Here is a 27,814-nt window from a genome sequence, read left to right as displayed (position 1 = left end):
GCTTGGGAGGGATTTTTCTTTGTCATTCTTGTTCATGAATTACATCCAAGAAGATTTAGTATTCAAGCCAATTAAATATTTTGGTAAGATTTGCGTGTAATTTCTTTGTGAGATTGAAAGATTATTTCTTGAGGAATTTCGGGGCTAAACACTGCGTTGGGGTGTAATTGGGGTTTGTGAAATACCAAGAGAGTATTTGAGTGACTTGAGTGTGTAATCTCCTTATATCGCTTGATATATAATGAAATTCGTCGTTGCTCTCTCTGTGGACATATGTCTTTATGACCAAATCATGTAAATCTGGTATCCGATTTATTTTCTTCTTATGTCTATATTATTGTTCGATCGCTCATCTTATCGCAACATTGAAGTATCACATGCACAAAGCAAATGTCTCGACCACTTGAGGGGAATAATGGGGTTAGCTGAATTGCTCATTCTCATGGGCTTGATCCAAAAATCTAATTAAACTCAAAGCCTCCCTACATCAGTCTATTTAGCTTAGCTTTAGTGCAATTATATGGCACTTAATGAAAAATGTTCTTAATATGCAAATTTAAATGAATAATATTTTTTTTAGGAATTATGATCAACTCCTAATTTTTCTTATGCAATAAATGAATAAACGGGTCACTAATATTTATGTGTCAATGGTGACTTGACTCTTCCTTTGTCTTTTAAATAAACAGAAGTCTGAAATACTTTTTTTTTAATTCTCATTGTAGACGAACAAAGTCACTAGTGAGTCAACAATAAGGGAGTCGAGTTCTGGACACACTTTCTATGTCGCAAGTGTTTTGACTTTGTGGTTCTATTGGTGCTTTGGTACTTGATCAAAGTCCTTCGTACCCAGAAGGGATCACATAACTTATGTCACGGTATGCTCAAATTCGTTGTTCGTCTAGGATCACACAAAGGTTCTCACAAAGGTTCTTTTTTCAAGTTTGCTCGCTTGGATGAGCCCTCATTTTTTTCTGAATCCCGCCTTTAGTTGCCACAAATGGGGTTATTCGGTGGCACGTCAGTGGACCATTTTTTGACGAATTAGCCAATGTTATAGCGGTGGTACATGTCTTCTCTGCCATGTAGCTCTTGTCTAGTCAATGTTACTACTTGTTGCATCAGAATTCCTAGACGGCAGGCCTATCCCGCATTCTGAGCATGAGATGAGATCAAGATTGCCTTTTATTTGGTCATAAACACATTACAAATGCATTCATTATCATAAGTCAAGCTCAACTCTTGTGTCCATAATTTGTTTAAAGATGCTTGTGTGTATATCCCAAGCTGCTTGCGAGAAGTACTACATTAGGACCACCATACATATATATGTTGAGCCTAATCTAGAAAGAAAGAAGATAATTAGTTCCTCATGATAAATTTTCTCAATCCTGCCCATCAATATTGCAAAATTATCACTATTTACCCCATGGTGTAAACTCCAACTGATTTCTTAGTTGAACTCTAAGATCGTGCCCTCAGGGCTTGCTAATGCTGATTACCCCCATCCATGGATAACCCAACCTCTGAATCACCTTTCCCCCCAAACTCAACATGGAATTCCTATTTTCATAGGATTAGGAATGGAGAGAGGAGCGACGGAGGACGAAACCATATCATTGTTACATAGTGAGTTTGGAAGATTCAATGACAAAAAGAAAAGGGTAAATGGATGATGCGATAAGAGAAGGAAGTACAAATTTGCATGCAAAAGTTAATCTTTTACCTAAAAAAAAAAAAAAGATAACCCGGAAGATTTTGTGATTTATAGCCATCATTGACCAATTGTGTTCTCGCATGGCCAATAACACTTGTAAATCCCTAATAAAGCAATCTATCGATCCCAAGATTTCCCTTGATATCATGTATCGACCCTACCATTTATCTAGAAATCACATGCATTTTCGAGAATTAAACATGCATACAAGCCTTTTAAACTTTATTTATCAATCAATCAAACAAATGAGTGAGTTGTCGGCAGATAAAAAAGGCATGCACCAATTGGAAACACAGGCACCTCTAAATGAATAACGTGTTTATATGCATGGGGGTATATGTGATGTTTCAAAAATATATTTTGAAACCATCAAAAAAAAATTGAGATAAAGTGATGTCTCAGCTATGAAGAGCATTGAATTACCAAGGCTAGTCTAGGGCTCACATAAATGTACGCACAAGCATCACAAGTATTTTAAATACAATTGAAACCGTGACTCTTTGCAATGTCAAATTGAGTTTTGGAAAAGAACTTTAACAAATTGTTTTTGGGAAATATCACATGTATCAAAGCTTTTTTAAATTTGATTTGAAAAGGAGACTCGTTGAAAATCATTTAATAATGAATATTGAGGTATTTAAAGCAACTTTTATGAAGATGGAATGACTCAAGTTTTTGCACAAACTAATTTAGGAAGTTTACCTAAACAATCACAATCAAGCTCATGTTAGGAAATTTCAAAACAAGCATGTAAAGACAGCAAAATTGGGCAATGCCTAATGACAATTTAGCAATTAAAAAATTCCCAAACATGTGCAACAGGATAACGAACGACTTTCATGAAAGAAGCTTTCCTAAACAAGCTATGAATGATTTTACAAAAATCAGATAACAAGTAACAGCAAGTTAGAAAATTGTCAAAACAGCAAGATATTTAGTCATTTTTACAAATATTTGTCCCATCAAAACAGGTCATACAACATAACCAACATGTTAACAAACAAATTTCATTAGAGATTAAACACAGAATCCTTATAGAAAAAATAGAATAAAAATGTCAAAGGTTTGTCCAAACGGGGGTTAGAACAAGGGTCCGAATTTAATCCCATATCTAGATTCTAATCTAGTTTTGAAAAAAAAAATGGAAAGTGATCCAAACGATGAGCGATCTGTGTGAAATTAATAGTATTGAAAACCTTTAAGTGTGCCTTACAACTTCCTAGAAGGGTTCGAGTCCAAACTAGGTCAATTTGATACCCTAAGATCGAGATCTCTAAAAGTATGCATGTTAGTGACTAAGAAAAACAGAACACAAATATTCATTAAAAAACCTCAAAGTCATTCAAATAATGCACAAACGGTATGAAGAAATTACATGGGACTTAGGATTGAATACGATCAAGAATTTGGATAATAATCTAACCCTAAGTCGGCATGGAAAAGTGTCATGCAATTTAAATGACATTACTAAATGGTTCAAGGTTCCTAATGATATACTTGGGAATCCTAAGCATAATGAACACTTTTGTGACACAAATTTAACGTGCAAGATGATGCTCAAATGATATGATCTGAACATGTACGCAAACCTCGCAAACCTTGCCGGCCCTCATCTAGCAAGATTTGGTCTCTAGATGACTCAAATAAGCATGATAAGGTGCATATACAATAATATTTCGTCTTAGCATTAACTCCACAGAATCAGGATGATTTTAGCCATCACAAGACATGAAAAAATCCTGCGAAAAAAATCACACATACAGAACATGCAATGAGGAATGTTTCTCATTAAGAGTACAAGACCTAAATATAATCGCATGAGTTGTAGCAAAAATGCCAAAATAGAGGTGTATATCCAAGCTATATATTGCTGCAGCACTTTTTCACATTAACTCATGCAATTGATACACTAGACAACATCAACACTTTGCAAATCATCTATCAATTGAACACATACAGCATGTATTTCATCTTTTATGAGGATTTGAGATCAAATGAGCTAGCTATATATTGCTACAGCACTTTTTCACATTAACTCATGCAATTGATACACTAGACAACATCAACACTTTGCAAATCATCTATCAATTGAACACATACAGCATGTATTTCATCTTTTATGAGGATTTGAGATCAAACAAGCTCATTTATGGACTCAATTTCACCCAAACACAATTAAGAATAGTGTATGGTAGACTATCCTATGTTTGGATCTAGGAAATTTTGACCTAGTTAAACACATGCAAAAATTCTGAAAGAAGTAGCAAGATATTGTCCACACAATTATGAGCAATTTTTTTGAAGGGATGTTTCTTCAGAAATTAACATAGAGATCAGTACAAAAATGACAAAGTCAAAAATCAACTCAGAGCAAACTGACCTAGCCTCAAATTTGAGTGGTTTTGACCTAGTTAATAATGTCCAAAAATTATATTAAAAAAATGCAAAACATTCTCAAGACAATAGCAAACAACTTTTATGAAGGAAAGTTCCTCCAAAAATCAACACAGGAAATTGCACAGAAATAGAAAAGACAGAAGGCGGAATAAGAACATAATTTAAAACTAACCTAAACTACTGCATAATTGTTCATCCTAAGAGGTGTTTTTTGAAGGTCAAATGATGTTCAATCAGGGCATGTGACTATCGATTCAAAGCTACTGTGCATTTTAAAAGTCTGGAATGACTCAAACTCAAATAAGGTCATCTCAGACCTCATCTTGGCCAAAACAGTAGATCAGTTTAAGGATACGGAAATGCAGATTTAAGGCTAAGGGCGCATTTGGTAACGATTATGTTCCCGAAAGTAGATTCTGATTAGAAATTATTCTTTTTTATTCTGTTCCCAGGAACATATTCTAAGCATTTTAAGCCGTTTAGTAACTATCCAAAATTTCTGATTCTTGAATAGAATTGTGTTTGGTACAGTGCTCATTGATTCTATTCCAAATCAATTTCTTTTGACTTTTAAATAATTTTTATACTTTTTTTCTTTTTTTTTTTTTTCCTTTTTTTTTTTCTTTCTTTTCTTTTTTTTTTCCTTTTTGTTCGTTTCTTTTTTTTTTCTTTTTTCTCCTATTCTTCTTCTTCTTCAGGCCAGTCGTCGGACCAACAACCAGCTAGATGAGGGCTGGCAACCTCACTGAAGCATCGCCAGCCCTCAGCAAGGCTGGCCTTTGTCGGCTGAGCCTCGCTAACAGCTGGGCAAGGCTCGCCCAACCCCGCCGAGCCTCATCGTTGGCCAAGCTAGCCTCACCGGGGCTGAGCAAGCCTCACTAGGGCTAGGCGAGCCTCGCGCAGCCCCCGCGAGGCCTGCCTCACCAGTGGCTGAGCTCGCCTCCGGCGAGCTCACTGAACTAGTTGCCGATGATTGACGGACGATGGCGATGGACGACGGCGGCGAATAGTAGCGAATGACAACTAAGGAGGGGAGAGAAGGGTTCCACTTTTTTTATTCTTTTTTTTCTTCCCCAAACAAGAATCAATTTCTTTTTTATTCTTGACTCTACTCCAAATCTGTTCCCAGGAATAAAAGTTTTACCAAACGCAATTCTGTTCCCAAACTACTCCCGAGAACAAAGAATCAGAATTTGTTCCTGTTTGGATGGTTACCAAACATGGCCTAAATCAAGTCAATCATTCATAATCAATCAAGAACGATCAATTGCAGCAAATCATCATCCAAATCCTTTAATCCAACATCTGATATAATATATTATCCTAATATTGAACCCTAACCCAGCCGGTTAATTCAACCTCGCTTCACAGGGTTCAAGATCGAGATTATTTCCTTTTATGCATTTTTGTCGATTTTGATCGAAATCAATCAAAGTTTTCGTTGGAACTTCAATCAAACCTCCATGAACCAAATTTGAACAACAAAGATCAACTTCAAACCTATCAAATGAAACAACCAGTTCGAATACTAAGTGCCCGAAGAACCTGACCTCACGAATAGAGTTTTTAGATAGGGTGTTTTGCAGCTTTCTAGGCAATTACATCACTTTCCCGACATATAAGAATCAAACTGTATCAATGTACTATATAGGGCAAAAGCTGCGTATCGATAATTTGAACATTTATAACTTAGATGATTTAGTGATAAATAAGCAGGCTTTGACTAGAAACATATATTATTTTACAAAACAAATATAAAATTTTGGAGATGCCAAAAGCAACCTTTCTAACATAATCCAATCATTCTCAAGTTGGGGGGTAAGTACACTATCAATGCCAAAAGTTGTGTATGGCGCTCACTTTGGTGCCAAAAGTTTCCGTCGAATCACTTAAGTGTCAAATCAAAGGAAAAACGATCATTTCGGTACCACTGGCGAGAGATTTCAGCCAAACTAATTACATGGCTTTTATATTGAAAAAAAATACAGCTATTAAATGACGTCATTTTTCGTCCTCCTTAATAAAACGACGTCGTTTTGCCATCATATGTGGATGGCCTCACAAAAACAACACCACATGGCTCATATGGAGATTGAAATTAGGGTTTTTTTTGTCCGATCCTCGCCCAACGCCGATCTAGCTCGCTTGGCCATCGTCACTTAGCCACCATTTCTCAGCCACTGTCGCTCGGCCTCCATCATAGTTGCTCGACTAGGTAAGCAAAGAGAGGCTGAGGTTGTTTCTTGGGCAAGAAGTGACGGGAAGAATAGGAGGCAAGGGCGGAGGAAGAGGAGGAAGAAGGGGGGTTGAAGGTGGAGAGAGTGTAGACGAGGAGGGTGAGGGAGACGAGGAGGGCGCAGATGGAGATGGTGGATTGGGCTATACTCAGAAAGCAGCTGAAGTGGGTCCTTTTGAAGGGGGAAGGAGAAGGAGGAGGAGGACAAGAGCTTGGGCTTGTTGACATTGTTGGACAAACCGAAGGCGGAGTTGTGCTAGTGCTGGTGCCGGTGCCAGTGCCACTGCTAGTGTTGCTGCTAGTGCTGGTGCTAGTGTTGTTCTTTGGGGAAGAAGACAACAAGGAAGCCCATGCCATGCCTTCTCTCTCTCTCTCTCTCTCTCTCTCTCTCTCTCTCTCTCTCTCTCTCTCTCTCTCTCTCTCTCAATTTGGGGAATTAGGATCTGACTTGAGGGAAAAATGCCAAACAGCATCATTTTATTGTTTAGATGCTGACTGTACTCTCTGACGAGCCACATCAGCTTCAAAAATTAATAAAAAAATGTCACGTCAAATTTTCAGTCAATCAGATCAACGTTAGCACTAAAATAATCGTTTTTCAAACTTTTTGGCACTTAAGTGATCCAAAATAAACTTTTGGCAACAAAATGAGCGTCATACACAACTTTTAGCACTAATAATGTATTTACCCCTCGAGTTGGAGAGAGGATAACATAATCTCTATAGTCATCAAGCATTGTAGCATGTTGATTTGCTTAAATTCATTATCATAATACTATCAATTTCAATTCCATACTATGTACAATCTTTTTGAGATATCCATTACTTATCTTTAAAATCCTTATTTCTAACGAGGAAATTAATCCAAAATAAAATAATAGCACAATGAATATGGTGGATAAAATTATTTTATCATTTATAAGTTGATGATGCTCGAAGCCTTATTAAATTGAGGTCCAATTAACCCTTCCACACTTCTAGATGTGGGGGAAAGTATCAAAAAAATTTCAAACCTATTACGTTTGTATTAATTCAATTTTAAACCTTTTAATTTGGACAATTTAATCATAAAATTTTTCACATGTTGTCAATTAAGTCCATCCACCTAATTTTGACCATATATAAAATCGTTGATGTGGATGTTGGCCATCCTATGTGGCACTACATGCTAACGTGAATATTTTTTAATTCTTTTCTTTTTATATAATATTTTGGATGCGATGTCCCTCTGTGAGGCCAATTGTAATAATTAAAAAATAACAATTAAAAATTTTAATAAAAGGAAAAAATAATATAATATCTAATTTTTAGGAAAAAAATTGTAAAAATTGTTAATGTCAACGCTAATCATACCACGAAGAATTGTTAACATCCACATCAACAATTTTTGGTCAAATAAGCTTGATGGATTCAATTGATAAAATATGAAAATGTTTAGAACCAGATTTGCACAATTGAAATGCTTATAACTAAATTCACATAAATGTAATTTGTTTAAACTTTTTTTTATACTTTCCCCCTAAATTTGGGAGAGTGGACTAGGACAGCATGTATCTTCTAGATCTCCACACTTTGACTGATGCCAATTTGGTAAATATACCCCTTCTTTCCAAAAAGAAAAAAAAAAAAAACAAGACAAATAAATAGAAATGAACATTGGAAAGTGGCAACGAGTCAGACGCGACAAAGTTCTATTTTAGACGCCTTCGGCTTTTGGTCTTTTGCCAAGTCGCATGTACTTTTATTCTTCCCTAGAGAACATTAAACGATTTAGTTCCCTCAAGGCAATCGAAGTTACTAAGCATTTTAATTGACTGACATATACCATAACATATAATAATACAAACCCACCCGTGAGCAGCCACGTTGGTATTCGTTCTCTCCTGCTTCGATGCGTTCGAGAGTTCAAATCCCTACATTGCTATGGCGATTTAAGTGGGGGGCCCTAGCGGTGGGTTGCTGGGCCAGCTTCCTCTAAGGTATAGTCGTCCAAACAACTTTGGTGAGGTCCGCTGGTGTCACCGGGCACCGGAGGGCTGTGTGACCCCAACTAGCATAGGTGAAAGTGGGCTCAAGCGGATTCTCAGTTACCAAAAAAAAAAAATATGATAATACAACATAATCAACTCTAGTCTCTTTGGACATTATAAATACCATCGAAGAGCATCCTTCATCGATATCCTATGTCTTATCGACGAAGTACCTAAAACCATGGTATATTTTTATACCTACTTCTAATTCTCCCCCTCCTTCTCCTCCTTCTTTCATCCCCATTGTTGTGGTCGACAGTTGCCCCACAAATCCAGTCCATTCAATCGATCTTTGATACATTGTTTGCAGTTCGGTTCTGGTAAGCGCAAAAAATGAGTCAATTAATCAAATTGTTGCTATGTGTTTTTGCGATGATGGCATCGGCAAATGCTAAAGTTCATCGCTACAAGTGGGACGTGAAGTATGAGTTCATGTCGCTGGATTGCTACAAGAAGTTGGCCATCACCATCAACGGAAAGACCTCATGTCACACCCCGACTATCGAGAATGCGCACATTCCACTGCGGTCGATACAAATGCAACTTCCCAAGACTAGTCACCGACCCTTTCATTTTTAATTGCACATGTGGAAGCAAACAATAACCCCTAACAACAAACAACATGGGATAGAAAAGCATAGCAACATTTCACAAAAGTACACTTTTATAAACAACTGAGTTTATATACAAAAGGAGACTAGGTAAAAAACCTACAAAATGATCGACTCTCAAAAGAAGCTATCATGCACCGTACTAGTAGGACACATGCGCTGATCTTTCAGACTCCACCTGCAGAGCTTCGGTCCTCCACGACCACCAACTAAGGACCTAAAAATGGTTATACAATAACTAGTGAAACAATGTCTTAGCAAGTCCACCCCCTAAACCCCTATTAGGAAGTAAATACGCCTTAAGGCACTGTAGCCACACAATCACACAATTTGAACAAGGAACTCACCTCACCTCAGTTCCTTCCTGTATGTCAGCTCATTTCATATCTCAATTGCATATAATTAATGCACACAACAATTAAAACGTCTCATCAACTCAATCAATCAATCATGCGTTCCAATTGTTAATATTTTCGCCTTAAGGGTACCACCTACTCATAGGTTCAGTGTCTACTGGCACAGCTAGACATCATCTCACCACCATTAAGCACAACAACGTCTATATCTTAATAGATGGCTTCCCTGAAGGGGCGTAGGTTCAAAATCTACTGCGACCCGAATACAACCTACTCATAAGTTTAATGTCTTCTGGCGTAGCTAGGCTTCATCTCACCTCCATTGAGTACAGCGACGTCCATATCTTAATAGACGGTTTCCCCGAAGGGGCGTAGGTCCATAATCTACTACGACCTGTGATCCAAAGAATGGATATCCCATATAGGGTAATGTCCAACTTAAAAGCTCGAGACAGGTTCTCATTAACCAACACACAATCAATCAATCTTGGCCTAGGACATTGTGCATTTCACTCAAATGTCTCCATTAAAATAGTGATCATAGCATATTTTTTTTCATATTAAAAACATCCGGTGAAAATAGTCGTGTGTGGGTACACGGTCAGATCGAACCCGAAAAAGTTGATATCCCCCATTTAAAATCCCTTTTATATAGTATATAAAACTATTTTCGGTGTTAAAACCTGACACCCGAATTTTTTTAATAAATATTGAAATTCACAATTTTTGGAATAATTTACCAAAAATCTAATCAGCGCTCAATTTGCACAAATTAACATCCAATTGCAAAATCTGAACACACCATTGCAATCAGCACGAAATTCCAGTCACCAGCTATTCCGGTGTAATTTCCAAAAAATATTTAATAATTAAAGAATTACTAAAATTAATTAAATAATTCAATTAAATGCCAAAAATACAAACCTAGGCCAAAAATGCTAAATTAAATACTGAGACGGACCTAGAAAAATCCTAAACCAATCTAGATAATTAATACAACCTATCAAGGCCCTAATTAACTTAATTTAACAACCTAACATGCAAAATTGGATATTTAAACAATTAATCTAATCTAACTAACCACCTAAACCTTAATTAACATAATCTAAATACCATCTAAGCATAATTAACCTACTAATCGAGATTTAGAGAGACAACTCACTTGATTCGCGATCCGCTCTGATCAAAACAACGGGGATGCGACGAGGATCGACAAATCCCAAAATGGCGACACCAACGGGGCATGAATTGGGCTCAAAAATTGGCCCGCAACTTACTGCCCGAGCTGAAAAATCGCTGCTATACAAGGTGGGCCGAGAATAATTTCATGGAAATGCTGGGCTCGGCTTCTTGCGGCTGACTTCACGAGGGGATGTTGGGCTCGATTCGGTGGCAAACCGAACTTGGTGGAGAAGAGGGCGCTCAAAGATGGGCTTCGTGGAGTGGGGGTGTTGACCGGCATGAGCTGGCTGAAGACACGAAGCAGTGGAGAATTCGGAGGACCTGCAGCTTGAAGAAATTTTGGTGGTCTTCAATGCTGATTTGTTGACCGGTGGATACCAACGGTAGTGGAGTTGCAGGCGTGCATTGATGAAGGTCGGGCGGTGTCTTGGCTGGACAACTTCTTGAAGAAGAATTGGTGGGCTAAGTGGCAGAGAGAGATGAAGTGAATGCTAGGGGGAAGAAAGGAAATGCGTGGCTGTCGATCGATGAAAAGCAGCGAGTGAGGGAAGAACCGATGCAGCTGGCGCACGATTGAGACTGAAGGAGAGAGAGATCAGATGAGGGAGGGAGATGGTGCAAAAGTTAATAAAGAATACCCAATTAATTGAATGCTTGTCCCCCAAAAGCATTCAATCTTATCCCTTAGTCTCTTATATCTTTCTAGCCAAATAAATTCACCAATTAACTTAATTTGAAGCCAAAAAAATGCTGCCCTCCCATGGTTCCGAATTTACTTATTTTTGGACTTCAATTTCTTCAACAAATTTCCCAATTTAAGTCCACTTTTGATGAAGAAAGAGCCCACATAATTCTACAAGTCCCCTTCACCATATAGATCGATATAGAAGCCAAAATTCCCTTTAATTCGGCCAATCTGAATTCCCGTTCATTTTCCGAAACGTCCAAATCGATTTTCCATAAAAATCCCGGAATCACCGAAAGTTCTTCAAATGATGAGTAGACGTTTCTAAAATAAGCCATGACATGACGGAACTTTCAATTTCTGAAATCAGGTTCAACTTCACAGTTAATTTCAATCTGACGCGATTTTAGCGTGACCTAACTTAACAAATAGCTTTTAGGAATTTTTAGTGCAATTGACCCATGGTCAATTATTTTCGAACCACAACGTAGATCTTCGATACATTGATGACTCTCGATTATCGTGAAAATCTCAAGATTTCAATTACGGACACAAGGTACCCAAAACAACAGAAAATCAATCTAGTGCCAATTGATGAGAATTTTGCAATTAGGTGGAATCACCTGCACTCAATCACACATCTCAATCGAATCGACCTATCTCCAGTCTCTGATCAATTTTTAATTGTGCCATAATAACCCTTGCAAATTAGTATGGTCGAGCAGTCGATTCATGGTCGAATTCTCAAGTCTATTGCGTTAAAATCCCTTAATGACTTCCCTAAATAGTTTAGTTATCTCATGAGTGATCAGCTCAGAGAATAGCACTATTGGCACGTCGATGAAAAGCCCAATTTATTCAATTTTTGAAAACGGATCGAAAATCCAGGATGTCACATTTCAGGTCCGGCCATCGTAGCACAATAGGGAGACACCGTCGTCGTGGAAGTTACCAACAGCTTGGTGACAGAGAATCTGGCAATTCGTTGGCATGGAATTTGACAGGTATACAGTGAACCAAAGTGAAACCATATTAAGAAGGTCTCGTTCAAGTGTTTAATGAAGATTTGTGATAAGCAGTTTATGAGACGATGATTTTGAGTTGGACTAAATTGCATATTGGAAGCCCGTGGAGCGATTGGACAGGGGGTATGACTCAGTGTCCCATCTTGTCTAGAGATACTTTTACCCATCATTTCGTTGTTGATCGGGTGAGTCTTCATAGACAATACAATGATTATCGTTCCTCCCTATTCATGCTATTCGACCAATAAAAAAAAAATGCCTATTCACACTAGCTTTTCTAAAACCTCATATCATGTGAGGTTTTTATGGAACTCACTTCCTTGATAGTTCATGAAAATTGGGTTCCCATGTGTCTGAGTGCAGCCCAATGTTTTTGTCACCCAAGTTTTCACAACAACACTTGGCTGCCAACAAGCCAAATCCGACACTGGTGGCTGTCGTTCAAGGTCGATCAAGGTCGTTCGACACTGGTGGCTGTCGTTCAAGGTCGATCAAGGTCGTTCGAGGTCGAGCAACCTCCAACGAGGGATGTGAGAGGTCACCCAAGGTCAACAAGGGTCATGTGACCTAGGTGGTGTGCAACCCAAGCGACCACTGCTTGGATTGCTCGAGGTCATGTGACCTCGATCGATGGCCAGATCTAGCTCGTCGACAGCCATAGCCCTTCGCCAATCCGATGATGGGTTTGGTCCTTTTTTAATAATAATAAGGGATAAAATCGAAAATTTGAAAAATTGGAGAGGGTAGTTTTGGAAGGAAAAAAAATAAGCTTCAGCATTTGGCCAAATGCCGAAAGCCCAATACTAGTCCCTATTAGCATTGAGATTCAACCTTCCCAATACTAATTTTCTAGTGAAAGCTCTTTCAAAATAGTCACCAAATGATCCAGCATTTCCCTTAGGGGCTTTGGAGGTCAAAAGCTCATTAGGAATGCTGAACCAAATATACTCTAAATTCCCATATTGCAAGAGCTGCTCTAGATGACATTAAACTTTTACCTTATGTAGCCCAAAACTTACTTGTTCCACGCGTATTACGGGATGCAAAAAGAGGCCGGACTATATGGATCGATCCGAGTTTAGCTGCCAGATGGCATGGTCGAGCCATTCGCTTACGACTACGACAAAAGCATCATCCTCAGCTACTGGTACCACCAAAGCACTTATGAACAAACTGCTGGTCTGTCCTCCATTCCCTTCGTTTGGGTTGGGGAGCCTTAGGTAATTAAAAGTTTCTTTGATTCCCAATTCCAAAGCTTAAACACCATTTTCACTCATTGCTCATTTTCTTTTCATTCTCTTTTGAGGGAAACATTTTTACGTTGAGGGGTTATGTCTTTTGAAATAGGCGTTTTAAGGGAAACAACGTATTCTTAAGGGGTACATTCAGTTAACCCTCTCTCCCTCACTTGAAACGAAATTACGTACGTTTTCTCTCTCTCTCCCTTGAAGAAGCAAAAGAACAGTACGTTCCCAAAAACAATGTTTTTCTCCCCCCTAATAGCAACAGTATGCTCCTCGGTAGAACAAGATCAGGATTCCTCCTCGAATTTCAACATTGGTGTTTAATATGTGGATAATAAGGTACGCTCGATTCCGTGGTGTGTCTCTGATCGGTGATACATGTTTGTTCTTGGGCTCGTCTTCCGCATTCATTTTAGGGGTTCGATTTATTGTCGAATCCATTTTAGTGAATCAGTAATTCCAAACATTGGTATGAGAGCCATCGTTCATGTTTCACAACCCCTTTTTTCATGTTTATGAGTTATTTTTTATTGAATTTTCGTTAAACACCACTATCAACCGATCGGGGATGGAAAATCCTAACCCGAGTACTGTTCACCCTGTCTTTTGATTTTATGTAAATCGAAGTTCAATTCTAATAGCGTAGGGTCGAAGGTCTTGTCAATACGAGAAAAACGGGTGGTGGATCGTCGCCGGGGGCCGTCAAACGCGCCACCGCACGCGGCAGCAACTAACTGGGGTCGTTGGCGCCTACGTTGCATGCGCTGATACGGTCCCCATCGAGCGCGTGCATCACACGCACCGTTCCGGTCCCATGCGAGTGAGACGCACACAAGGAAGCCTGGCGTGTTCCGCATACGCTCCAACTGACGTCACAATGACATCAGCCATGCACGCGCGTGGCACGTGCCGGTCGGTTCGTCCGACCGGCCCGACCGACTTGACCGATCCAACCCAGCCTCACCGGTTCGACCCAACCTCACCAGTCCGACCCGATCAAACCGGTCCAACCCAATTCGACCCGAGCCGATGGCCATTGACCCGATTGACCCATTGACCTCAACCCATATGACCGTTGACTATTGAATTTGACCGTTGACTTTGATCGTTGACCTTTACAAGAAAAAAAAAGGAATGTGTTTTCTTTTTTCTCAATTAAGTCAATTTGGATTATAAGTAATCCCTCTTTTTCATTCTGCATTTGTTGCATGAACCATGGAAAATTCTGTATTTTCCCTTTTGTTCATTGTGGATTATAAGTAATCCATTTTTGTTCTGCATTTATTGTAAAAACTATGATGCGTTATGCATGCATACCTGCATTTCTGACAACGGACGAAGAAAATGCAAGACTTAAAGGGCTAATGACAGAGTTAGCTAATTATCGATCGAATGACATTGTGTAATATCACACGTGATCAGGGTCAATCATATGATATAAGAAATCATCTTGAATGATTATCCTATGCCAGATTTTAAGAAGGTATCGGTCTTAATGAACACTCTTCCACCTTAATGGCAAGCAGTGTTAGATCGCCTATAGGAGGTTAACGTGATCCTGGATTATAGGAGGCTTACAGTAGTGTTTACAAGAGAATATTATAGGATCGAGTTAACCAAACTTCAACCCTTGGGATGAGTGCCACATGGCGCAGAGTGAATGCACCTTAGAGATGGCATGAGAGCTCTCCAAAAGTTTTTTCGTGGTTGACCAATGTGCCTTCAAAATTCTTAGAGAATTTTACTAAAAGATTAGAAGAGACTTTTCCTATTTATTTTTTAGATTAGTTTGAGATGTTTTTTAGGTGTAAAAGTCTCTTTCTATGTTGATATTTTTTTTCCTTTGAATATATTACTTAGTGTAATAGACATGTTTAATTATTGAAAGTTCAATGTTATTTGTTGTTGTAAATTAGTACGTTAATTTACAATTCGTTGTGGGAAATTCAAGAAAGGTTTAGTGACTTTATTGAACTTATTTTGCATAGAAGATTATATTAATGATAGTTTTGAGTTAGGATTTTTTTGGATGATGATTGAAAACATAGTGCCATTTTGATTCTGAAACCTTACTTAAAATTATTCATTAATATGATGGGTCTATGCAAAATGGATGCATAAACGATAGGCATTAATAATTCATGCATATGTGTCTGATATGTTCAAATCGATGGCTTTAGCAACTAAGAACAAAATTGCTTATTTGAACAAAGAAGACAAATTAAATGACGAGAATTGTGAAATATTGAATATGAAAACTCAATATGTTCTTGAAAAGCAAGAAGCACTGGAAGCTCTTGACCATGTTATGGAAGAACTTGAGGATGATGTGCGCCACCTTAAGCTAGCAGAGGACCGCCTCAAGACATTTGAGCGGGATACAGATATTTGTTGTGTTGCTTTCAGCTCAAAAAGGGCTTTGAGCTCTAAGCACAAGCGCATTGATTCATTCAATATGTGGAAATGCAAGGGATTAAGTTCTTCTTGCAAGAAACCAAAAGTTAACCAACATAAGAGAGGAAAACGACCTCGAGTGAAGAGTATTTCAAGGGTGAAGTCTTACAACTGTGACTAGAAGGGTCACTATTGTTGGAGAAATCTTCATGGAGTATTTTGAAGCTAACAAAACGTTTCCATCAGTCTAGTCTGAAGATTTGCAGACTCTACTATTTAAAGTCTGAAGACCTTCGGACTACCAGACTCAAGACTCAAAGTCTATTCTCATTGACAGTTTCTAATCCGTCGAAGAATGGCTATCCAAGACTGGATGTTTCATTAAGGATTTGACCTTATCGACTAGAGAAGATCTCTTGGCTAGATATGACATAACGGAATCCTTTATCGACTCAAAGATTGAGGATCCGATGATTAGCGAAGTATACTTGGAAGGTTCTACTTATGGAAACCGAGATCCTTATTGTATGGGCGAGCAGAATTGATGAGCTATCGATATGTTCCTTAAATAGCTCGAATAATCTTCCTAATTGATTATGTCCAACAGGAATATTGGAAGAATTCTTTTGGTAAGTGCCAACGGGTATGATGGCATAAAGGAGTATATAAGGAAGACGTTTCAGTTGTTCGAGTGTGTGCGCGATAGAAGAATTCCAAAGTCTGAAGCTCTTTGTTCTTAGTCAATTCATTTTCCGAGCGAAATCTTGTACGCAAAAAAGAGTCCATATTCTTCAGAAACCTTGAGGAAGTGTGGTAGAGTATCTACACTGTGGAATCAAGGGAGAGCCTTGCTGTAACAACTCTTTTGTTCATAGTGAAATCCAGCCGGTGGGCTGTCAGTGCGGAAGAGTGGACATAGGCTTGGAATAAGCCGAACCACTATAATTTCTGTGTTCATTTTCTCTTCCCTACTCTCTGCTTTACTTTGATCATAATTCGCTTTGTTAACGAAAAGAGAATTTCATCTCTATTGTCTGCTTAGTATTGCTCTCTTATCTCGAGAAAATATTTTTTACACCTATTCACCCCCCCCGGTCTAGGTGCTTATACTAGCTATCTCAATTGGTATCAGAGCCTGTGTACTCACTTTGTTTGAAGTGTTTTACTTCAGAGTTAAAGATCCATGGCTAGTATGTTAGCTCCAGGGCTAGTAGAAGGGCAAAGCAATACTAGACTGCCTTACTTTGATGGAAAAGAATGCAACATATGGAAAAATAAGATGAAAGCGTTCCTAAGATCATAGGATCCTCTGGAATGGGACGTTGTAGACAAAGGAATCATTCCTAAAGCTGCACCTGTCTCAGAGAGAGGAAAAGAAACTGTTGAGTCTAGTGAAATGACTCAAGAAGAGATAACCAAAAGACAAGCTCTTGATGCAAAAGCAATTTATTCTTTATATTGTGCTTTGTCACCTACTGAATATAACAGAATATCTTCTTGTGTTACAGCGAAAGAAGTTTGGGATAGATTACATATTACCTATGAAGGAACCGATCGAGTGAAAGAAACCATAATCAACATTCTCATCGGTCACTACGAAGCCTTCAAAATGAAATCAGGAGAATTTATAACTGACATGTTTAGTCGTTTTACAGAAATCGTGAATGGTCTTGAAAATCAAGGTCAACCAATTTCTAATCCCGTGAAAGTAAACAAGCTACTGCGTGGACTCTCCAAGGATTGGAATCACATAATGACCTCAATAAAGGAGACACAAAGAATTATGCCACTATCTGTCGATGAGTTGGTTGGGACTCTTCAGTCTTATGAAGTGGAACGAATCAATGAAGACAAAAATCCTAAAGGTAAGAAATCCATTGCATTAAAATCCAATGATGATTCTGATGTTACAGATTCTAAAGATGATGTGGATGATGAGGAGCTTGCTCTCATCATAAGAAGATTCAGAAAGCTAAACAGAAAATGAAGAAGATTCAATCCAAAGAAACAAAGTTTTCAAAAGTAACAGACTCAGATTCAGACAGTGAATTTGAGGTGAGTAACTCTAAAATCCCTATTAAAGTTTCTAAATACGTTGATGAGTTATGTTTTAGTCTTAAGACTTCTCTTAAAAGGATTTCCAAACTTAAAAAAGGAAAATTCTGCACTGAAACAACAGGAAAATGTTTTGAAAGAAAAGGTGAAATGTTTAAACATGAATGTTTCTACTCTTAAAGAAAGAGAAGACAACCTTTCAAAAGAAAATGTATTTTTTAAAAATGACATATCAAATATTTCCAAAAGATTTTCAATAGGATCTGAGAAACTTGAGAAAATTCTTTCAGCACAAAGACCTTATTTCAATAAATTTGGTTTGGGAATGACTGTGGAAACCATTCCTTTAATTGATTTTCCTAAAGTGAAGGAAATAATTAAGCAAAGACCCACAAGAGATGCTTACAAAAATCATTTTAAAAAGGTCTTTGTAAAACCAGTAGGTCGTAATGCTCTCAGATGTTCAAAGTGCAATAGTTCAGATCATTTTGAGAAAGAATGTCCTATGGTTTGGAAACCTGTTAAGAAAGTATGGGCAAAAACCGCATATCATACTAACACCAATGGACCCAAGAAAATATGGGTACCAAAGAAAGTTTGAGTCTCTTTTTTAAAATGCAGGTCACTATCAAGAAGAAGGTAAAATGATATATGGATAGTGGATGCTCAAGACATATGACAGGAGATTCAAATTGCTTCATAAAGCTCATTCAAGTAAATGGTGAAAAAGTCTCATTTGGAGGAAACAGCAAAGGAAGAATTATGGGATTCGAAACTGTAAAGATTGGAAACCTCACAATCACCAATGTTTCCTTAGTGGAAGGACTCAACTACAATCTGCTCAGTATCAGTCAACTGTGCAATACCGGTTTCAAAATCAACTTTCAAGAAGGAATATGTTCAGGAACCAGTAAAGATTCTACTCAGTCATTCATGGGTCGAAGATATGGAAATATCTACCTCTTGGACGTGAAACCAGATGAATCGCAATGTTTAATCTCAATTCAAGACAAAGCGAACTTATGGCACAGAAAACTTGGGCACATCAATATGAAGCAAATAGCCAAAATTTCAGCAAAGAAGCTAGTTCGTGGTCTACCCAATCTATCATACCAAAAGTCTGATCTATGTACACCATGTGTATTGGGAAAGCAGGTAAGAAATTCCTTTAAACCAATAAATCAAGTTTCCACTAATCGTGTACTGCAGCTTCTGCATATGGATCTCTTTGGACCAACCAGAACTCAGAGCATTGGAGGTAAGAAATATTGCCTAGTAATTGTGGATGACTACTCATGATTTACTTTGGTATATTTCCTGACAAGTAAGTCTGAAACCTTTTCTTATTTTGAAAAGTTTGCTAAAAAAATTCAAAATGAAAAAGGGTATGTTATTTCAAGTATAAGAACAGACCATGGAAGTGAATTTGAAAATCAAGATTTTACAAAATTCTGTGATAAATCTGGTTTTCAGCATGTGTTCTCCTCTCCATATACTCCAGAGCAAAACGGAGTTGTGGAAAGAAAGAATAGGTCGCTTCAAGAAATGGCTAGAACTCTTTTAATTGAAAGTAACATATCTTCACGTTTTTGGGCTGAAGCAGTTTCTATAGCATGTTATATTATTAATAGAGTTTTTCTAAGACCTATTCTGGAAAAAAAAAAAACCCCTATAAGTTATTCAAAGAAAAGAAGCCTATTGTTTCATATTTTCATGTGTTTGGATGTAAATGCTTTATATTGAAAAATGCAAATGATCGAGTTGGCAAGTTTGAAGAAAAATCAGACGAAGGCATCTTCCTTGGATATTCTACCTCAAGCAAAGCCTACGAGTCTACAACAAGAAGACTCAATCTGTGGAGGAATCAATGAATGTCAAACTCCAAGATTCTATGCAAAATGAATCTATTCAGACTCATCTTAAAGAATCTGAACCTGCTCCAAACTCTACAAAGTCTAAATCTCAAGAAGCAGTTCAAACTTCGAAAGACCAGCATCAAATGATTGTTGAAGATTCAAATGAAGAAAGTGATCATCGACCTAACAAATCAACCAGTAACTGGAAGCATAAGTCCAGTCATCCCAAAGATCTCATTATAGGAGACATTAATGAAGGAATTCGCACAAGATCCAAAAGGCGCGAAGAGTCTAGTGCTGTGGCTCTTATTTCTGAAATAGAACTCAAAAGCATAGAAGAAGTTTTATCTAATTAAAGCTGGATTGAAGCCATGCAAGAAGAACTCAAGCAATTCAGTGTTAATGATGTCTGGGAATTGACTCCTAAACTGAAAGGTAATTCTATTATTGGAGCTAAATGGGTTTTCAGGAACAAGATGGACGAGAAAGGAAAGGTCGTAAGAAACAAAGCAAGACTTATGGCCAAGGGATATACGCAAGAAGAAGGGATAGACTATGATGAGACTTACACACCAGTAGCGAGGTTAGAAGCAATTAGATTATTACTTGCTTTTGCTTGTTATAAGAATTGCAGGTTATTCCAAATGGACGTCAAAAGTGCTTTCCTGAATGGATTTATCCATGAGGAAGTCTATGTGGAACAACCACCTGGGTTTGAAGACCCAAGGAAACCAGGACTCAAAGATTCGGGAAAAAGGCTTTATATGGTTTAAAGCAAGCACCTCGAGCTTGGTACGACAGGCTAAGTAAATTTTTAATTCAAAATGGCTTTGTCAAAGGTAAAGTAGACACTACTCTGTTTATCAAAAGAGAAAGCAAAAGTTTTCTACTTGTTCAAATATATGTTGATGATATTATTTTTGGATCCTCTAATCAAAGTCTGTGCAAGAAATTCTCTAAATCTATGCAGGATGAATTTGAAATGAGCATGATGGGTGAACTAACCTTCTTTCTTGGACTTCAAGTGAAACAATTGAAGGAATGAACCTTTATTCATCAAGAAAAATATGCTAATGATCTTGTCAAAAAGTTTGGACTGGAAAATTGCAAAAAGACTGATATACCAATGTCAAGTTCTTTGAAGATAGACAAAGACGAAAGAGGAAAGAAAGTTGACCAGAAGCTATACAGGAGTATCATTGGTTCACATCTTTATCTTACTGCTTCTAAACCTGACATTTTGTTTAGTGTTTGTATTTGTGCTAGATTTCAAGCAGATCCTAAAGAATCTCATCTAAGTGCTACAAAGCGTATTATCAAATACATTGCATCAACTTCAAGCCTTGGTCTTTGGTATCCTAAAAAGGGAGACTTTACTCTTCTTGGATACTCAGACGCAGATCTAGCCAGATGCAAAGTTGATAGAAAGAGCACCTCGGGTATCTGTCAACTACTTGGAAGCAGGACAATGTCTTGGTTTTCAAGGAAGCAAAATACAATGGCTCTTTCTACAGCAGAAGCAGAGTATGTAGCTCTTGGAAGTTGTTGTTCACAAATTCTGTGGATAAAACAATAGTTAAGAGACTTTGGAATTGAAAATTCATGCACAGAGATTAACTGTGACAACACCAGCGCAATCAATCTCACCAAGAATCCAATTCTTCACTCAAGAGCAAAGCATATAGAGATTCGACATCACTTCATTAGAGATCATGTTCAGAATGGAGAAGTTTCGATTCAGTTTGTTGACTCAAATAACCAACTGGCGGATATATTTACAAAGCCTTTAGAGAAAAATCAATTTGAAATCATTTGTTCCAGACTCAACATCTTGAGGTTTGAAGAAGTAAAAGTCTAGAGACTCTCAGACTCAGACAATCAAGATCTTTGATTATAAGTTATTTTATTCTCTCTCAGATTAAATCTTGAAAAGGTACGATCATCTGTCCATAATTGATTTTTGCTACTTTCAATTTCCATGATTAGTGCAATCTTTCTTTTTCAAAAATGGAGTTAATTTTTAAATGGCAGTTATCTAATTTTTTGAAAAAGGCAGTTATTCTTTAAAAGGGCATCTTTTTACTTTCCATTACGACATTTTGTATGCCTCTCTTCAACTGACCTATATATTGTCGGTTCCTCTCCATTTAACTCCAAAAACCCTAAAAAGCATCAATCTTCCACTTTTGTCTTCTTCTCTTGTTTAATCTTCGAAAAGTTGTCATCTTTCTTGGGAAAGTCAAGTTTGGAATCTTTCAAAGACTGTGAAAGATGTCGTCTCAAAGGAAGTCTTCGAAGATCACGAATAGGGGACCGCAGCAAATGCGTGAGGGGCCTACGCACTTTGATCTCACCAAGGAAGAAGAGTCTCCTAGTCAGCGGCAGAGCCCACAACATTCTCAGCAGCATCCATCTTCTCCATCTAGACCACAGGATGTTGCTCGTCGAGAAGAGGAAGAAATAATTGAAGATACAGAACCCATAAGAACTTTTAAGCCCTCTTTTACCTACAAGCTTTATCGTGCTTTGAAAAGGGGTGGAACTCCTTTGAATTACATTGATGAATTTCTGAAAGACAAATGGTACAAAAATGAAACCTAATAACTCTATAAAAATAGAGTTATTTTACCTATTTTAGGCAACAATTAATGCATTATCTATGAGAAAATATTTGAATTTCCTTCTGATTATTTAAATTTTCCTTGTTTATGTAGAATAATGAGATATGGAGAAGATAAGAAAAAGAAGGGCAATTATCGAATTCAAATAAAAGCAGCGATGGAAGATGGATATCAAATCAGGAAATTCTTGATTTTGTTCCCTAATGTTATCTACAAGTAGATATTTTAGATTTCCTATAAATAGGAAGAGAGAGCAGCTAGGGTTTAGGGGGGGTAGATCGTTTTCCATTGTTCTGAGAGTTTTTCAAGTATTTTGAAGAGAAGACAAAAGTGGTGATAGAATTCTTGTCCTTTGATTCAAGATGCTGGGTTTGATCTATATTTCTATTTTTATTTCTTATTCTACTATGTTCTAATTTTCTTTTGTTAGGGCTACGATGTAGCCTAACCATGATGATATGAATTTCATGATTTTTATGTTTTACAATTGATTTCATTCATGTGAGTTATATATTATTGCGTTTACTGCTTTTGAGTGACTGGCCACCACTTGAATGATCTGATGTGCATGTTTGAGACTGAGAGGTGATAATATGCAATTGCTCATTATAATATATAACTATGAATTAAACGTGGATAGAAATATACCGCGTTATTTGTGTAGCTTTCGGTGATAAGGTGATCCAAAAGACTCATTGTAAACCGAGAATATTCATAGTTTTTAATGCACTCATGTTTATTTTAATTCACATAGAGATATAGTGGATTAATAAGCTGAGTAGTTTTGTTATACCTAGAGATAGGATAGTAAATAAATTAGGAAATTCTGCTATCACATGTTTGATATCGTTCTTGTATTCACAACAATCTGAAATTCATATATAGTGGTTATGGTGAAATCGGATGCTCTAACATATTTATCCGATCGATTTACTGCATTTAGTCTACAAATTTCGTTTTTAATTCATTCTTAATTATATTTTGATTTGTTAGATAAATTTTAGAATTAGTCTATTTTAGTATTTAATTGGTTTATTAATCATCGATCTCTGTGGAACGATACTTTATCTCATCATTATATTACTTGTTCGATACATGCACTTGCGTTTAGAATTTTACGAACAAGTTTTTGGCGCCGTTGCCGGGGAATCGTTTGTTTAATACTAATTAATATTGATACCAGATAATTCTAAGTTTAATCTAGCTTTTGTTTTGTTTTATTTTTCAGGGTGTACATCGGTTTATGACACGTAGCCAACAAGGGAAACTTGTTGAACTTGATCCAGAAATCAAGCGTACATTCAAAAGGCGACTAAGAGAACAGAAAAATCACGCTAAGATGGCAGACGGTGATAATGAAAATCCACGTAGACTCTTAAGAGATTATGCCGTGCCAACAGTTCAAGGCACCACATCAAGTATCAGAAGACCTGCAATTCAAGCTAACAACTTTGAGATTAAGCCGTCACTTATTCAGATGCTTCAACAATCAGTGCAATTCAATGGGCTACCAAGCGATGATCCAAACGCTCATATCGATGCTTTTCTTGAAATCTGTGACACCATTAAATATAATGGAGTTACAGATGATGCTATTAAATTGAGATTATTTCCATTCTCTCTTAGAGACAAAGCTAAAAGTTGGCTTTCTTCTCTTCCTGCAGGATCAATTACTACATGGAATGATATGGCTCAGAAATTTCTTGGTAAGTTCTTTCCACCTGCAAAGTCTGCGAAGATGCGTAACGATATTACTAATTTTATGCAGATGGATAATGAATCATTATATGAAGCATGGGAAAGATTCAAAGAATTTCTTAGGAGATGCCCACATCACGAACTACCCGTATGGATGCAGGTACAAACTTTTTATAATGGCTCTAGTGCAAATCTTCGTTCTATGATTGATGCAGCTGCAGGGGGGACTTTAAATAATAAAACACCAGAAGAAGCCTACAATTTATTAGAAGAGATGGCGTCCAATAATTATCAGGTGGCCTGCGAGAGATTACCAATGCGAAAAGTTAGCGGAGTTCATGAAGTGGATGCTTTTGCTGCAATTGCTGCACAATTTGAAGCAATCAACAAAAAGCTTGATAATATGAGTGTTTCAGCCATGAAAATTCACACTTTGACATGTGATTTTTGTGGTGGGGGACATGTTAGCACAGAGTGTCAAGTAGGTAATACTTTCAAACAATCTCATGAAAATTCTAACTTTGTTGGGAATTTTAACAGGTCACAGAATAATCCCTACTCCAACACATACAATCCGGGATGGCGCAATCATCCAAATTTTTCATGGAACAATCAGAATGTGACGAGACCACCTGGATTCAAACAATCGAAGAGACAAAGTCAAATTTGGAAAATATAGTCACCAAACTTGCTAACACAACTCATGACTTCATCAAAAGCACGGATGTGAGATTTCAAAACCAAGAGGCTTCAATCAGAAATCTGGAGATGCAAGTGGGTCAATTAGCAAGCATGATGTCAGGAAGGCAACAGGGTTCTTTGCCGAGCAACACAGAGAAAAATCCAATTGAAAACATAAAGGTTATTACCCTGAGAAGCGGTAAACAAGTAGGAGAAGAAGAGATTTCCAGAGATAAAGAAGAGGTGATCAATAAACAATCGAAGGAGACAAGCAAGAGTAAACTTTTTCCATATAATCCCAAGCCATATGTGCCGCCAATTCCATTCCCTCAGCAACTCCAGCAGCACAAAATAGATAAGCAATTTTCTAAATTTCTTGATGTATTTAAAAAATTGCACATTAACATTCCTTTTGCAGATGCTTTAGCGCAAATGCCTAGTTATGCAAAATTTTTGAAGGAGATTTTGGCAAACAAAAGGAAACTGGAGGATTATGAAACTGTGAAGTTAAATGAGGAGTGTTCAGCCATCCTACAAAACAAATTGCCTCCAAAATTAAAAGATCCAGGGAGTTTTACTATTCCTTGCACTATTGGGGATTCTTACTTTGAAAAAGCATTATGTGATTTAGGTGCAAGTATTAATCTGATGCCTTATTCTGTTTTCAAGAAATTAGGATTGGGCGAGGTAAAAGCAACCACAGTGTCACTTCAACTAGCTGATCGATCAATTAAATATTCGAGAGGTATTGTGGAAGATGTTTTGGTAAAAGTTGACAAATTTATCTTTCCTGCAGATTTCATAGTTCTTGACATGGAGGAAGATTTTGAGGTACCACTTATCTTAGGTCGACCTTTTCTAGCAACAGGAAGAGCTCTTATTGATGTACAACGGGGAAGTTGATCCTTAGAGTTCAAGATGATCTTGTTTCATTTAATGTTTTTAAAGCAATGAAATATCCATCTGATGATAATTCTTGTTTTAGAGTTGAGACAGTTGACAAGTTAGTGAATAAGGTTTTCCAGGAAAATATTTTTGAAGATCCACTTGAAGCATGTCTGATTCAACCAAGGGACAAAGATATTCATAATGAGGAGATAAAGGAGTACGCAAATTTCATGGAGGCAATTCCACCATATTCAAGGCAAAAGGCAATTAAATTTGAAGAGTTGGGACAACACATTACAAAGCCTAAACCATCAATTGAAGAGCCTCCAATTCTTGAACTCAAACCCTTACCTTCTCATTTGAAATATGTTTATTTAGATGGAGTTTCTTCTTTACCGGTAATTATATCTTCTTCTTTGACAGATTTGATGGAGGAGAAATTGCTCGAGTATTAAGAGAGCATAAAGGTGCAATTGGATGGAAAATAGCTGATATCAAGGGAATTAGTCCTTCAATTTGCATGCACAAAATTTTGATGGAAGAGCAATATTATGGAGTCACACATAAGGTTGCAACCCCTTATCATCCTTAGACTAGTGGTCAAGTAGAAATTTCGAATAGGGAAATCAAGAGAATTTTAGAAAAAACAGTGAATGCCTCTAGGAAAGATTGGTCAATAAAACTTGATGATGCACTTTGGGCTTATAGGACAGCGTTCAAAACTCCAATTGGGATGTCTCCTTTTAGGCTAGTGTTTGGAAAAGCTTGTCACTTACCAGTGGAATTAGAGCATAAAGCATATTGGGCATTGAAATTTCTGAATTTTGATATGCAGTCTGCAGGTGAAGAAAGATTATTGCAACTGAATGAATTGGAGGAATTTCGCAATGAGGCCTATGAAAATTCTAAGTTGTACAAGGAGCGTACAAAAAGATGGCATGACAAGCACATATTCAGAAGAGAGTTTAAAATTGGTCAAAAAGTCTTACTCTATAACTCTCGTCTTAAACTTTTTCCAGGAAAGTTGCGGTCTAGATGGTCTGGTCCTTTTACGGTTACAGGTATTCCCATATGGAACAGTTGAAGTTGCACATGACACCGATGGCACATTCAAAGTAAACGGTCAACGTTTGAAGCCCTACTTTGAAGGTGGTTACAACAAGCGAAGACCACCATTGAACTTCATCCTCCCGAATAGCGACATCTGAGATAGTTTGGCTGAAAACTATAAAGCAAGCACTTCTTGGGAGGCAACCCAAGCATTTTAATTATGTTTTTATTTATTTTTAAGTTTATGTTTTGCAAAAAAAAAAAAAAGATTAACTTTTCTTTATTTTATCCAGGTTAATTTTTAGGGAGCACCTTTCAAGAGTTTAGTCATCAAGATCATCTATGGACTTATCCTACAACCAGGGAAGTTTTCTTCTTCCTATTCTATTTTTCGCATTGAGGACACTGCTTCATTCAAGTTTGGGGGGGCAACAAATTTTTGGATAATTTTTTCATGATTGCATTCTTGGTTGTGAATTTTTATGATTCTTAGGAAAATTTAAATTTTATTTAAACTTGCAATTGAGGTGTGAGTTAATCTTAATTCTGATTATGTTGATCCACTTACTGAGCACTAAAAGTCCTTACTTTTTGAATTATGTGTAAATCTAGAGAACATTCATGTGAAATATGTGATTTTCTTAGATTTCACCCAAATCTTAGAATTTGTTTGATTTTCTCTTGAGGCGAAATCCTAAGCTAAATCTAATTGAGAAAATGATATAGGCAGTTTTTGGATCGATTGAGCCTTTCAAGCCAACCCTATTTATTTATCCCTAGTCACCCCGTTGAGCCTTAATTATTACCCAATTTTTCATTGGCACCCATATATGTTTAGCCTAGCCGTGATCAAATTATATCATTATCCCATGCCCTATGAACAAGTTAATTTTCTTTTGGGATAAAAAAAAATTATTTGAGCTTGATAGAAATTTGGGAGGAATGATGGAGTAAAAAGAAGAAAAAAAGTGATTGCAGTGGTAGTTTGGGGTGTATTGTCAAAAAAAAAAAAATTTGCTTTTATGGTTCCCTATCCAACTTTCAATTGAGTGAGCCATTTGGATACTTAATGGGTTGGAAATTTTTAC

At 37.3% G+C, this 27,814-nt stretch overlaps 1 non-coding gene and 1 pseudogene across 1 annotated transcript; one reads left to right on the top strand and one right to left on the bottom strand.

Annotated features, from left to right (window-relative positions):
* The first annotated feature begins 8,755 nt into the window (after positions 1–8,755).
* The window catches only part of LOC104420219, a 36,252-nt pseudogene continuing 17,193 nt past the window's right edge, over positions 8,756–27,814 (top strand).
* On the bottom strand, positions 24,146–24,251 carry LOC120288629. The gene has a single exon (XR_005546732.1). It is a non-coding gene; the product is annotated as a small nucleolar RNA R71 (small nucleolar RNA).

This window comes from Eucalyptus grandis, chromosome 9 (genome assembly GCF_016545825.1).
Source record: "Eucalyptus grandis isolate ANBG69807.140 chromosome 9, ASM1654582v1, whole genome shotgun sequence".
NCBI classification, from domain to species: Eukaryota; Viridiplantae; Streptophyta; class Magnoliopsida; order Myrtales; family Myrtaceae; genus Eucalyptus; species Eucalyptus grandis.
This window is presented reverse-complemented; position numbering and strand designations above follow the sequence as displayed.